General features: G+C 38.2%; 2 non-coding genes across 2 annotated transcripts; both read left to right on the top strand.

Annotated features, from left to right (window-relative positions):
• Positions 1-8,235: 8,235 nt before the first annotated feature.
• TRNAE-CUC (transfer RNA glutamic acid (anticodon CUC)) lies at positions 8,236-8,307 on the top strand. Its single transcript has one exon. It is a non-coding gene; the product is annotated as a tRNA-Glu (tRNA).
• A 2,317-nt stretch (positions 8,308-10,624) lies between these two features.
• Positions 10,625-10,696, top strand: TRNAG-UCC (transfer RNA glycine (anticodon UCC)). The gene has a single exon. It is a non-coding gene; the product is annotated as a tRNA-Gly (tRNA).
• Positions 10,697-11,045: the final 349 nt, after the last annotated feature.

The following is an 11,045-nucleotide window of genomic DNA, read 5'->3' on the forward strand; positions in this document are numbered from 1 at the left end:
TCTTTGTGCCACCTCACATTTAATGTTTTTATCAATTCCTGCGAAGGTGAAGAATGCAGTGTTTGCATTTCCCTGTATTAAGATGAGAGCTCCAAAAATAAAATGTTGCTGAAATCAAAGATTGCAAGTGAGCAAAAGATTCGTTGAACTGCTTAGGATGGTGGCCAAATGAGATTAAGAATTTATAAATCAATAGTTCTTAATTTTTTTGGATCACAAACTCCTCTTGAAAATCTAATGAGAGATATAAGCCCCGTCCTCAAAGAATGCTCAAGTATGTCTGTGCTTTTCCTGCTCCAAGTGTATTTTATATTCTCTTTGAAGCAATCCTATTATGGCTATTGTGCGACTATGCAAATCCCTTCAGTTGCATCCAACTCTTGACGACCCTATAGACTGTAGCTGGCCAAGCTACACAGTCCATGGGATTCTCCAGGCAAGAGTACTGGAGTGGGGTTGCCATTTCCTCCTCCAGGGGATCTTCCTGACCCAAAGATCAATCTGGCGTCTTCTCCATTGCATGCAGATTCTTTACCACTGAGCCAGCAGGAAAGCCCCATGGTGGGGGTGGGTTGGGGGGCGGTATGCATCGAGCAGTTCTAAAAAACTTACCCCAGTTGCTGAAGAATATCCACTATGGTATATGCCCTCACAGATTGTGTTTTGTTTATTTGGGTTTATATTAATTTCTACCTTGAGGTCTTAAAGGGGAGAGAATTAACTAGTTGGATAGAAAATCCTGTCATGTTGCCGTAAAGTGTTTTTATATTTCATGTTTCTTTTGTTGTGTATGCAGCATCTGGATCACTAGCATACTTGTTTATTTATTTTATGGTCCAGAGGCTCCTGATCTCCATGGAGACTGTGGATCTTCTAACATCTGAAAAAGGATTATCCTCTCTATCATGAAGGTGGATTTGAGAATCTGAGATGGGTAGAGCAGAGGCAGTGAAAGTAATGAAAAAGGGAGATTAGAGCTCAAAGCATACTGAGGTGTGTCATAGGGACCTTGAGTATAAAACTGCCTTCATGGTTTCTTAATGGGGCCTTATTAACATTATGGGGATAATTTTGTGTGTGTGTGTGTGTAACTGTCCTGCCCAGTGCAGTACATTTAGCATTCTTGTCTCCCTTCCTCTGTCAAGTAAAATTTTAGTAAATGTAAAATTTTAAATGTCAATGTAAAATTGACAATGTAAAATTTTAAATTCCCCTACATGTTTCCAAAAGCCCCCCAGAAGGTGGTACCACTCTGGTTGAAGAATACTGCCAGATATTCTCAATCCTAGGTGGTCTCATACTACCATGACCTAAACTGGTTTAGCAGAAGTCTTTTCTCTATAGGGACTATCCTTGCTTTAGCAAGATACAGGACATTTCTATCAAAGGATCCCCTGTGTAGCCACATTCACTTCCCTCTTATCTTCATCTCTACCTTAATATCTAGCAACAACTAATCTGATCTCCATTTCTATAAAAATGCTATATAAACAGGTTAGAGTATATAACGTTTGGGGATTGGCATTTATCACACAGCAGAATTCTCTGGAGATTCATCCAAGTTGTATGTCTATCAATAGTTTGTTCCTTTTTATTGCTGAGTACTGTTCCATGCTATGGATGTACCACCATTCACTTGTTAAAGGACATCTGTGCTGTTTCCAGTTTTTGGCTTTTCATTAATAGATTTGCACATAGGTTTTTTTGTGTGAACATTAATTTTTATTTTCTGGGATAAATGCCCAGGAGTGTAAACACTGGATCATGTAAGAATTGCATAGTTAGGATTTTTCTTTAAATAAACTGTGGTTTGCTGTTTTTTTTTTTTTTTTGTAAATAAACTGTTTTCCCCAGTAGTTGTACTGTTCTACATTCCCACAAGCAATGTATGACTGATCCAGTTTCTCTGCATTGTTCTCACCAGCATTTGAGATTGTCATTTTAAATTTTAGCCATTCTGATAGGTATGTTGTGATATCTAGTTGTGGTTTTAATTTATATTTCCCTAATGGCTAATGATGCTGAACATCCTTTCATGTGTTTATTTGCTATCTGTATATCCTCTTTGGGGAAATGTTCCATCATGTCTTTTGATCATTTTCTTATTGTATTTTTTTTTGTATTGTTGAGTTAGAGAGTTCTTATATATTCTACACAATAATCCTTTCTTGGGTATATGGTTTACACATATTTTTTCCCAGTTAGCTTGTCTTTTTCATTCTCATAATAGTATCTTTTGCAGAGTAAACATATTTATTTTTGATGACATCTTCTTATTCAACTTTTCCTTTTACAGATTATGTTTTTGGTGTCAAATTTTTGTCTAGCCTTAGATCATGAAGAATTTCTCCTCTGTTTTTTTCTAAAATTTTTATGCTTCACATTTAAACTGTTGATCCACTTTGGTGTTAGTTTTTTTATAAGGTATGAGACTTAGGTTGAAAGTTTTGTTTGTTTGCTCTTTATTTGTTTGCCTATGGATATCCAATTTCTTCAGCAATATATATTGAAAAAGCTATTCTTTCTCCATTGAATTGCTTTTTCACCTTTGTTAAAGAAAATAAACTGGCATATTTGTTTTAGTCTGCTGCTGAGTTTGCTATTCTGTTTCATTGATCTGATATTTATTTTTCTGCCAATACCATACCATCTTTACTGCTATAGCTTTTTAACAAACCTTGAAAATGGATGAGCTGATTCTTCCTACTTAATTCTTTTTCAAAACATGTTTTAGCTATTCTAGTTCCTTTGCCTTTCCATATAAGTTTTATAATAATTTTGTCTATGGCTACAAAAAAATCTTGCTAGGATTTCCCTGTTACTAACTTTTAAATTGTGGCAAAATACATAAAACACAAAGTTCACGATTTTAACCATTTTAAAGTGCACATTTCTGTGGCATTTAGTACCTTTGAAATGTTATGCAACCATCACCATTATCTAGTTCCAGAATGTTTTCATCACCCCAAAAAGAAGCCCTGTTCCCACTGTGAAGTCATTCCTCAACTTCTGGCAATGACTGATTGCTTTCTGTCTCTATGGACTGGTCCATTCTGGACATTTCATATAAATGAAATCATATGTGACCTTCTGTGTCTGGCTTATTCCATTTAGCATGTTTTAGAGGTTCATCAAAGTAGTAGCATGTCAGTACTTCATTCTTTCTTTTTTTAAAATGTCTAATATTTATTCATTTGACTGTGTCAGGTCCCAGCTGTGGCCTTGCTGCAGGGTCCTTGCTGCATCATGCAGGTCCTTCATTGCAGTGCACTGGACTCTAGTCGTGGCACCAGGGCTTAGCAGCTGCGCGGCATGTGAGATCCCAGCTCCCCAACCAGCAATCAAACCCACCCACATCCTCTGCATTGGAAGGCAGACTCTTAACCACTGGACCACTAGGAAAGTCCCTTCATTCTTTCTTATGTCCAAATAGTATACCATTGTATGTATATACTGCAGTTTGTTTATCCATTTATTCATCAATGGACACTGGGGCTATTTCTACCTTTTGGCTATTGCTAGTATCATGCTGCTGCAGAAGGCAGTGGCACCCCACTCCAGTATTCTTGTCTGGAAAATCCCATGGATGGAGGAGCCTGGTAGGCTGCAGTCCATGGGGTCGCAAAGAGTCAGATACTACTGAGCGACTTCACTTTCACTTTTCACTTTCATGCATTGAAGAAGGAAATGGCAACCCACTCCAGTGTTCTTGCCTGGAGAATCCCAGGGACGGGGGAGCCTGGTGGGCAACCGTCTATGGGGTCGCAAAGAGTCGGACACGACTGAAGCGACTTAGCAGCAGCAGCAGCAGTATCATGCTGCTATCAGTGTGCATGTACAAGTATTTGTTTGAATACCTGCTCTCAGTTCTTTGGGATCTATACCAAGGAGAGAAATTACTTTATTGTATTCTATGTTTAACATATTGAGGAACTGCCAAACTGTGCTCCACAGCAGCTGCAACATTTTATATTCCTGCCACGAGTGGATTAAGGTTTCAATTTCACCTTATCCTCACCAACACTTGTTATTTTCCATTTTTAAAAATTATAGCCTTTCTGGAAAGTGTGAAGTGGTATCTTACTGTGATATATTTGCATTTCCTTAATGACTAATGGCATTGGGCATCTTTTCATATGCTTGCTGGTTATTTGAATATCTTCTTTGGAGAAATTAAATTCAAATCATTTGCTCATTTTTTAATTGAGTTGTTTGTCTTTTTATTGTTGAGTGGTAGCCTCTTCATTCTTAAAGGATATTTTTGCTGGATATAGGAATCTGGGTTGACAGTCTTCTTTCAGTGCTTGAAATAAATTGTGACACTTCTTCTGGCCTCTGTGGTCTTTGAAGAGAAATCTGCTGTAATTCAAATTGCTTATCCCTTGTAGGCAAGGTGTCATTTTTCACCACTTTCAAGATTTTTTTTCTGTTTTTAGTTTTCAGCAATTTGATGATGATGTCCTGGCATGAATTTGTTTGGGTTTATATTCTTTAGGGTTTGCACAGCTTCTTGAATCTGTAGGTTTGGTTTGCACAGCTTCTTGAATCTGTAGGTTTGAATTTTGCTAAATTTGAGGAGTTACTTATTATTTCTTTTAGTACCTTTTTTAGTCCTGTTCTTTTTCTCTGCTCCTTCTGGGAATCTGATGACACAAATGTTAGATCTTTTGTTATAATCCCACAAGTACCTGTGACCCTGCTTTTTTTTTTATTCCATTTTCTCTGTTGGATGGAATTAAAAAATTACTCAGATGGAGTAATTCCTGTTTTTTTATCTTTCAGTTCACCAATTCTTTTCTCTGTCCCCTCCACTCTGCTGTTGAGCCCATCCATTGAGAGTTTTTGTTGTATGGTTTAGTCATAAAATTTCTGTTCAGTTTTTCTTTATATTTTCTATTTCTTTGGTTAAACTTTTCTTTGCTGGAACTTTCTAATTTTTCATTTGTTTCAAGCATGTTCATAATTGCTCGTTGAAATATTTTTATGATGACTGCCTTAAAATCTTTGTCAGTTAATTCAGCCATCTCAATCATCTAGGTATTGTCTGTTTTCATTCAGTTCAAGATCTTTCTTATTGATATGATGAATGCTTTTTAATTAAAGCCTGAACATTTGGGACCCTGGATCTTATTTAAACCTTCTGTTTCAGGAGAAGGCAATGGCAACCCACTCCAGTGTTCTTGCCTGGAGAATCCCAGGGACGGGGGAGCCTGGTGGGCTGCTGTCTATGGGGTCGCACAGAGTTGGACACGACTGAAGCCACTTAGCAGCAGACGTGTAGTGTTCAGGTCACAGGTGAGCCTTGTTTAGCTGTGGAAAAATCCAGCTAAGTTTCTCTGGCATGTGGGATCTTCCTGGGTAAGGGATTGAACTTGAGTGTCTTGCATAGTCAGGCAGATCCTTTACCACTGAGCCACCAGAGAAGCCCCACCCCCCCACTCCCCCCAACCCCCGCTATTTTGAGTTTACTGTATCTAATAGGTGTGTAGTGCTACTTCACTGTTATTTTAATTTGTAATTTCCTAATGATATATGATTTTGAGTATTTCTGATATGCTGATTTACTATCTGTATCTTTTCTTTGGCCAGGCGTTCAGATTTAAACATTTTAAATGAGGTTGTTTGTTCCAGATTTTTTGGTATAGTTGGAGTACAATCCTTTATTAAATATGTATTTTGTAAATATAAAAAAAAAAAAAAATAAATAAACCTTCTGTTTCAGTTGGCTGCTTCTGATACTCATCAGGTAGAGGAAGTGGTGGGTGAGATGTCTTGTGAAAACCACATACGTGTAGAATTCCAGGTTCCCCACTTGGTCTCCATTAACACCTGAGGAGAGGGGTTCCTCATTACTGATGGGCAGGAGTAGGAGTTCCAGCTTCCCACGTGGCCTCCACTGACACTGCAGGATTTGTTATCAGCAAATGTTGGTGAAAGTACCATGAAAGTACCATGTTTCCTCTGATAGCAATCTGGCAAGGAAGAGGAGGAATACTTCCTTACAGGCCTGCTGAGAATGGAAATCTAGGTATCCCACTCAGTCTTTGCTGGTGTGGGTTGATGTGGGCCACAGTTCTTTCTGTGGCATTTGGCTGGAATAGAGCAGTTATTATCTAAAAGTTTTTATTTTGCTAGGCTACCTCTTTCCCAGTCCTTTGACTAGAGAGAACAGGCTTTTGTTGTTGTTATTGTTTTGGTTTTGTTTGGTCTTATTTGGCTGCATCCATTGCATTTCCAGGTTGCCAGCTTCTTCACCTCCAAGTCTGGGATATATGAGGCACTAAGAAAACCCAGGGAAATCATCACTGTGTGGTTCCTTGGGCTCTGAGGCCCCTTGCTAGTCTGCCTCTATTTTTCAGAGTCTCATATGTTTGTTCTATATGAAATGTCCAGGGTTTTTAGTGGTATTAGCAGAGAGAACAGAAGAAAATACATCTGCTCAATCTCCTCTGATCTATTCTCTTTTATTCACTTGTTTATTTGGTTTTCCTCTAGATTGTGAGCTTTTTACGTATATTTTAGTATCTTCAGTACCTACTCTGGCACATAATCTGTAAATGTTTGCAAAAAGGAAAAAAGAAAATAGAACATGGAATGAAGTAAATGAATTGCACTCCCCCTCATTCATCTTTAGGTGTGTGGTGGCAGGAAAGAGGAGGCTTAATCCTATTCTGAATGATGAGATTTCTCCTGGTGCTTTGAGGTTGAGAAAGGAGGCTTGCTCCAAGCAAGAGCTATTACTGCAGTACTTCCCAGTTTTCCATGTTACTGAAAATTACCAGCAGGCGGCAGAATAACTGATGAAAGTAGACAGTTGACCAAAACATAAGGAGGCTCATTTCCTTTGTGACACAGAAAAATAAAATGGATTGCCTTGTACCCAGCCTGGATACAATCCCAAAATGTTGCCCTGAGGGTTAGATTTTTTCCCCCAGCATTTGAATACAGGTAGCTCCCCAGTGGGAACAGAGATGGAGTAAAAGAAAGTGGGCTTTGTTGGGTTCCTTGGTGACTTGTGACACCAGGATTACTTGGGTTTTGTAAAAATAAATGTCTAGTGTTTAGTTACTCTTCTCCCTAGCAAAGTGTGGATTGGATGACCAGAGGATTTACACTTTTCTTACACAACTCTTTAATATTGACACTTTGAAAGCAAAACGAAGCAATAAACTCCCCATAAACATCTGGCATCCTACCATTCATTTTTTCTATCAGGTCCTGCTGATTTTTGCTTCAATTTTTTAGTTCTCTTTTTCACTTAATCAAAAGTGTTTTCTGATCTTAAATTGTGGAGGTTGTTTTTAAACTTTATATTTGAACTTATGTGCAGAGAATTAATCACAGTGCAGTCTTCCGACCAAAAAAATGTCTGAGAGGAGACTTGATTGTCTCTTTCGTTTTTGGTTTTCTCAAATTTTTATTTTGGAAAAATATCAAACGTACGAAAATTTAAAATAATAAAATTTCAATTACCCTTCACCAAGATTCATTGTTAACATTTTGCCATATTTGCTTTCTGTCTCCTATAAAGCTAATTTGCATACATTGAGGGGTATGGTTTTTAAGATTCCTTCAGTCTAGGTATGCACTCCAGTTTTCTTTTCTTTCTCCTCTCTCCCTTTCTTCCTTCTTCATATTTGAAATTTCTGAAGCTCCAAACGTCTTCTCTTAGTCTCCCGCAAGCGAATTATGCTCAGATCCTGCTGACAACCAACCACCCATAGGCTGAATCACTTTTACTTGTCTGTAATGTTCGCTTTGGTCAACAGAGTTTGGCCTAAATTCACAAGCGATTGAAAAAAAAACAAACAAAAAACCTGCTATAGGACCTCTATATTCCTTAAGGAAAGATTCCTGGGAGAGCCCAGCTAGGGGCTTTCACGTTTCCGCTGATCGCAATTCAGGAAATACTGCAAACACGGGAAGCTGAGTTTCCTATTAGTTTTTAGGTCTTTTCTCCGGACATTTGTCTTTAATTTTGGACATCGCGATCGTGTGCATACGATCCTCACTTAGCTCTGGGAGCCAAGCTGGGGCTTTCTTTTCAGGGTTTTCTCCTTCAAGGAAAAAAAAAGTAGTTTTTTACGAGGAAAAAGTAGTTTCGGTGGGGGGAGGGCCCAGTAGCGAAGAGTCTCAAAATCTAGATAGCTGAAAAAACACACGTCATAGAATGGGTAAGCAGAGACACACATTGAATTAGCCTCATATACTCGTTTCCGCAACACTCTGCCATCGTCCCTGGTGGTCTAGTGGTTAGGATTCGGCGCTCTCACCGCCGCGGCCCGGGTTCGATTCCCGGTCAGGGAAGTGTTTGTTTTCTCCCCTGAACTTTCTTACTGAATACTTTTAATGATTAACTTCGTTTCTTCTACTCAGTTCCCCCATGGGTGACCTTAGCTGAAACAGAGGAAATAGAGAAGAACATAAAAAATGGCTTCTACCCGTTTTTGAAATACAAGATAGAATAATGCCCTACATACTGTTTTATTACAAACTATTTTTAAAGTTAATATATTTCTAACACTTTTCAGTGGAAATAAATATACTTAAGCAAAATCATATTTTCTTTCAATTTATTTAATTTCTGTAAAGGTAATATAGTCACATGGTTTAGGATTCAAATATGCAAAGGGGCATAACTATTAAACCTAATTTTCACCTCTGCCTTCTAGTTTTCTTCTAATAAGGCAGTCAATAGTAAGTTTTGTAATTATAAGTATACTATAAATATAAAAAATAAATTTATTCTAAATGCAAGTACATGCATACATACATATATCTAAATACGTTCCTCTTTCTTACACACATGATAGCAATCCATGCACACTTTTCTGAACTTTGCCTTTTTCACTTAACATATATTTAAAAAAATAGTTCCAGATTACATATGAAGACCTTCCTCATTCTTTTCTACGGTACATAGTATTCCGTTGTATTGATACTCCATAATTAATGGAACCAGCTTCCTATTGATGACACTTAGCTGCTGCTGCTGCTAAGTCACTTCAGTCGCGTCGGACTCTGTGCGACCCCATAGCCAGCAGCCCACCAGGCTCCCCTGTCCCTGGGATTCTCTAGGCAAGAACACTGGAGTGGGTTGCCATTTCCTTCTCCAATTCATGAGAGTGAAAAGTGAAAGTGAAATCGCTCAGTCGTGTCTGACTCTTAGAGACCCCATGGAGTGCGGCCCACCAGGCTCCTCTGTCCATGGGATTTTCCAGGCAAGAGTACTGGAGTGGGGTGCCATTGCCTTCTCCACTTAGGATGTTATTCTAATCCCTTGTGGCCATAAAAATAATCTTCTACATGTCATTTTGTCCTCATTAGTGGCTAAGTCGTGTCTGACTCTTGTGACCCCATGGACTGAGGCCTAACAGGCTCCTCTGTCCATGGGATTCTCCAGGCAAGAATACTGGAGTGAGTTGCCATTTCCTTCTCCAGTCATTTTGTACATGTGTAAAATAAATGTCTAAGAACTGAAATGCTGGTTCACAAGATATGTGCATTTATGGATGGGTAGTGCCAATATGCCCTCCTTCGAGGTCCTATCAATTTATACTCCCACCAGCAATGTACAATATAAATATATTATTTTTTAAAAAAAGCTCATCTGGGTTTTCATAAAAATGAATTTGATCAATTGTGTTTCTGGACTTTTAGATTTTTATCCTTAAAATTTTGGCTTTACAAATAACACTTTAATGAACATCTGTGTGAATACATCTTTGTCCTTGGATACTGCTTTCTGATAAATTCATGGAAGTGGAATTACAATTTCATGTATTGTATGGATTAAATAATTAAATATAAGAACTGAAACAAAAATAGTGGATAATTATCTTATTGGGCTGGAGAAGACTTTTTCAAGATAAAAACAAACATAGAAAGTAAAACTGACAGTTAAAACTATATAGAAACAGACAACTGCCCATCTGAAATCCTATAAATAATATTAAAAGACAAATGGCAAACTAGCATGTCAGTAATATACATATAATACAAATACCCAATAGAAAAAATCAACCAAGTGTATGATTTTTTTCTCAAAACTAATACAAATAATTAGTAAAGTTTATGAAAAATGATCAACTTCAGTAGTAGTACAGTAAATACAAGTTAAAATGAGACTCCAAATTTTTATGTTACACCTTCGTAAAAATAAAAAGAAAGATGATATCTAATTGACTGAGGTAATTTAGTAATACACTTTGGGTGAGCTTTCGCCACACAGCAATTTGGCAATATGTATCCAAATCCTAAAAATGTAGCTTTTCAATGGCAACTTTACCTCTATGCCTTTGTGCTAAGGAAGCAGTCTGAAAAGCTTAACAATATATGTACAGAGATAACACCCACATTAAGGCCTGAACTTGTCCGCTGGATTTCAGAGGCATGGTTCAAAAGATAAATAAGCTAAATCGATTTTCCTTAAACCTCTGAAACAACTAAAAAACTACCACAAAATTTTTAATATGCTCACAGAAGAAATCCTAGAGGTCTTCTTTTACTTTTCGTCCTTTGGCTTTGTGTTGAATATTTCTCAACATAAGTCCCTAAACATGGAACAGTCAGACCAAAATAATCAACTCGTTATAGTGAAGTAAACCAGGTTTATTTCCTGTGTGCGTTGGTGGTATAGTGGTGAGCATAGCTGCCTTCCAAGCAGTTGACCCGGGTTCGATTCCCGGCCAACGCAACAACACTGCTTTTATCTGCTTTATCTGCACAAACCTCGTGAAGGCCAAGTGCAGGGAGAAAGATCTTTTGACCACCCGTTTGTCCTCAAACTCTAAGCCTTCAGGCGATAGATTCTAGCGAAAGTGAAGCTCCAGTTTTCTTGCAGCTACCAAGCCAAGCCTATCTGCTGGGTTTGGCCTCTTGCTTCGCACCAGTTTACGATAATTGTCCTCTGGGGGGCCTTTAGGTAATGTCTGTAAAGGAGGCTGGTTTGATTTGTTTTTCTGAATACTCCGGGGCGGCTTAGATTTACTGAAGAGTCAGCCCAAGAGTCCTTAGTTTCTGAGAGCGGGCGCCAAGGAACGGTG

The sequence above is a fragment of the Ovis canadensis genome, chromosome 1 (genome assembly GCF_042477335.2).
Source record: "Ovis canadensis isolate MfBH-ARS-UI-01 breed Bighorn chromosome 1, ARS-UI_OviCan_v2, whole genome shotgun sequence".
Lineage (NCBI taxonomy): Eukaryota > Metazoa > Chordata > Mammalia > Artiodactyla > Bovidae > Ovis > Ovis canadensis.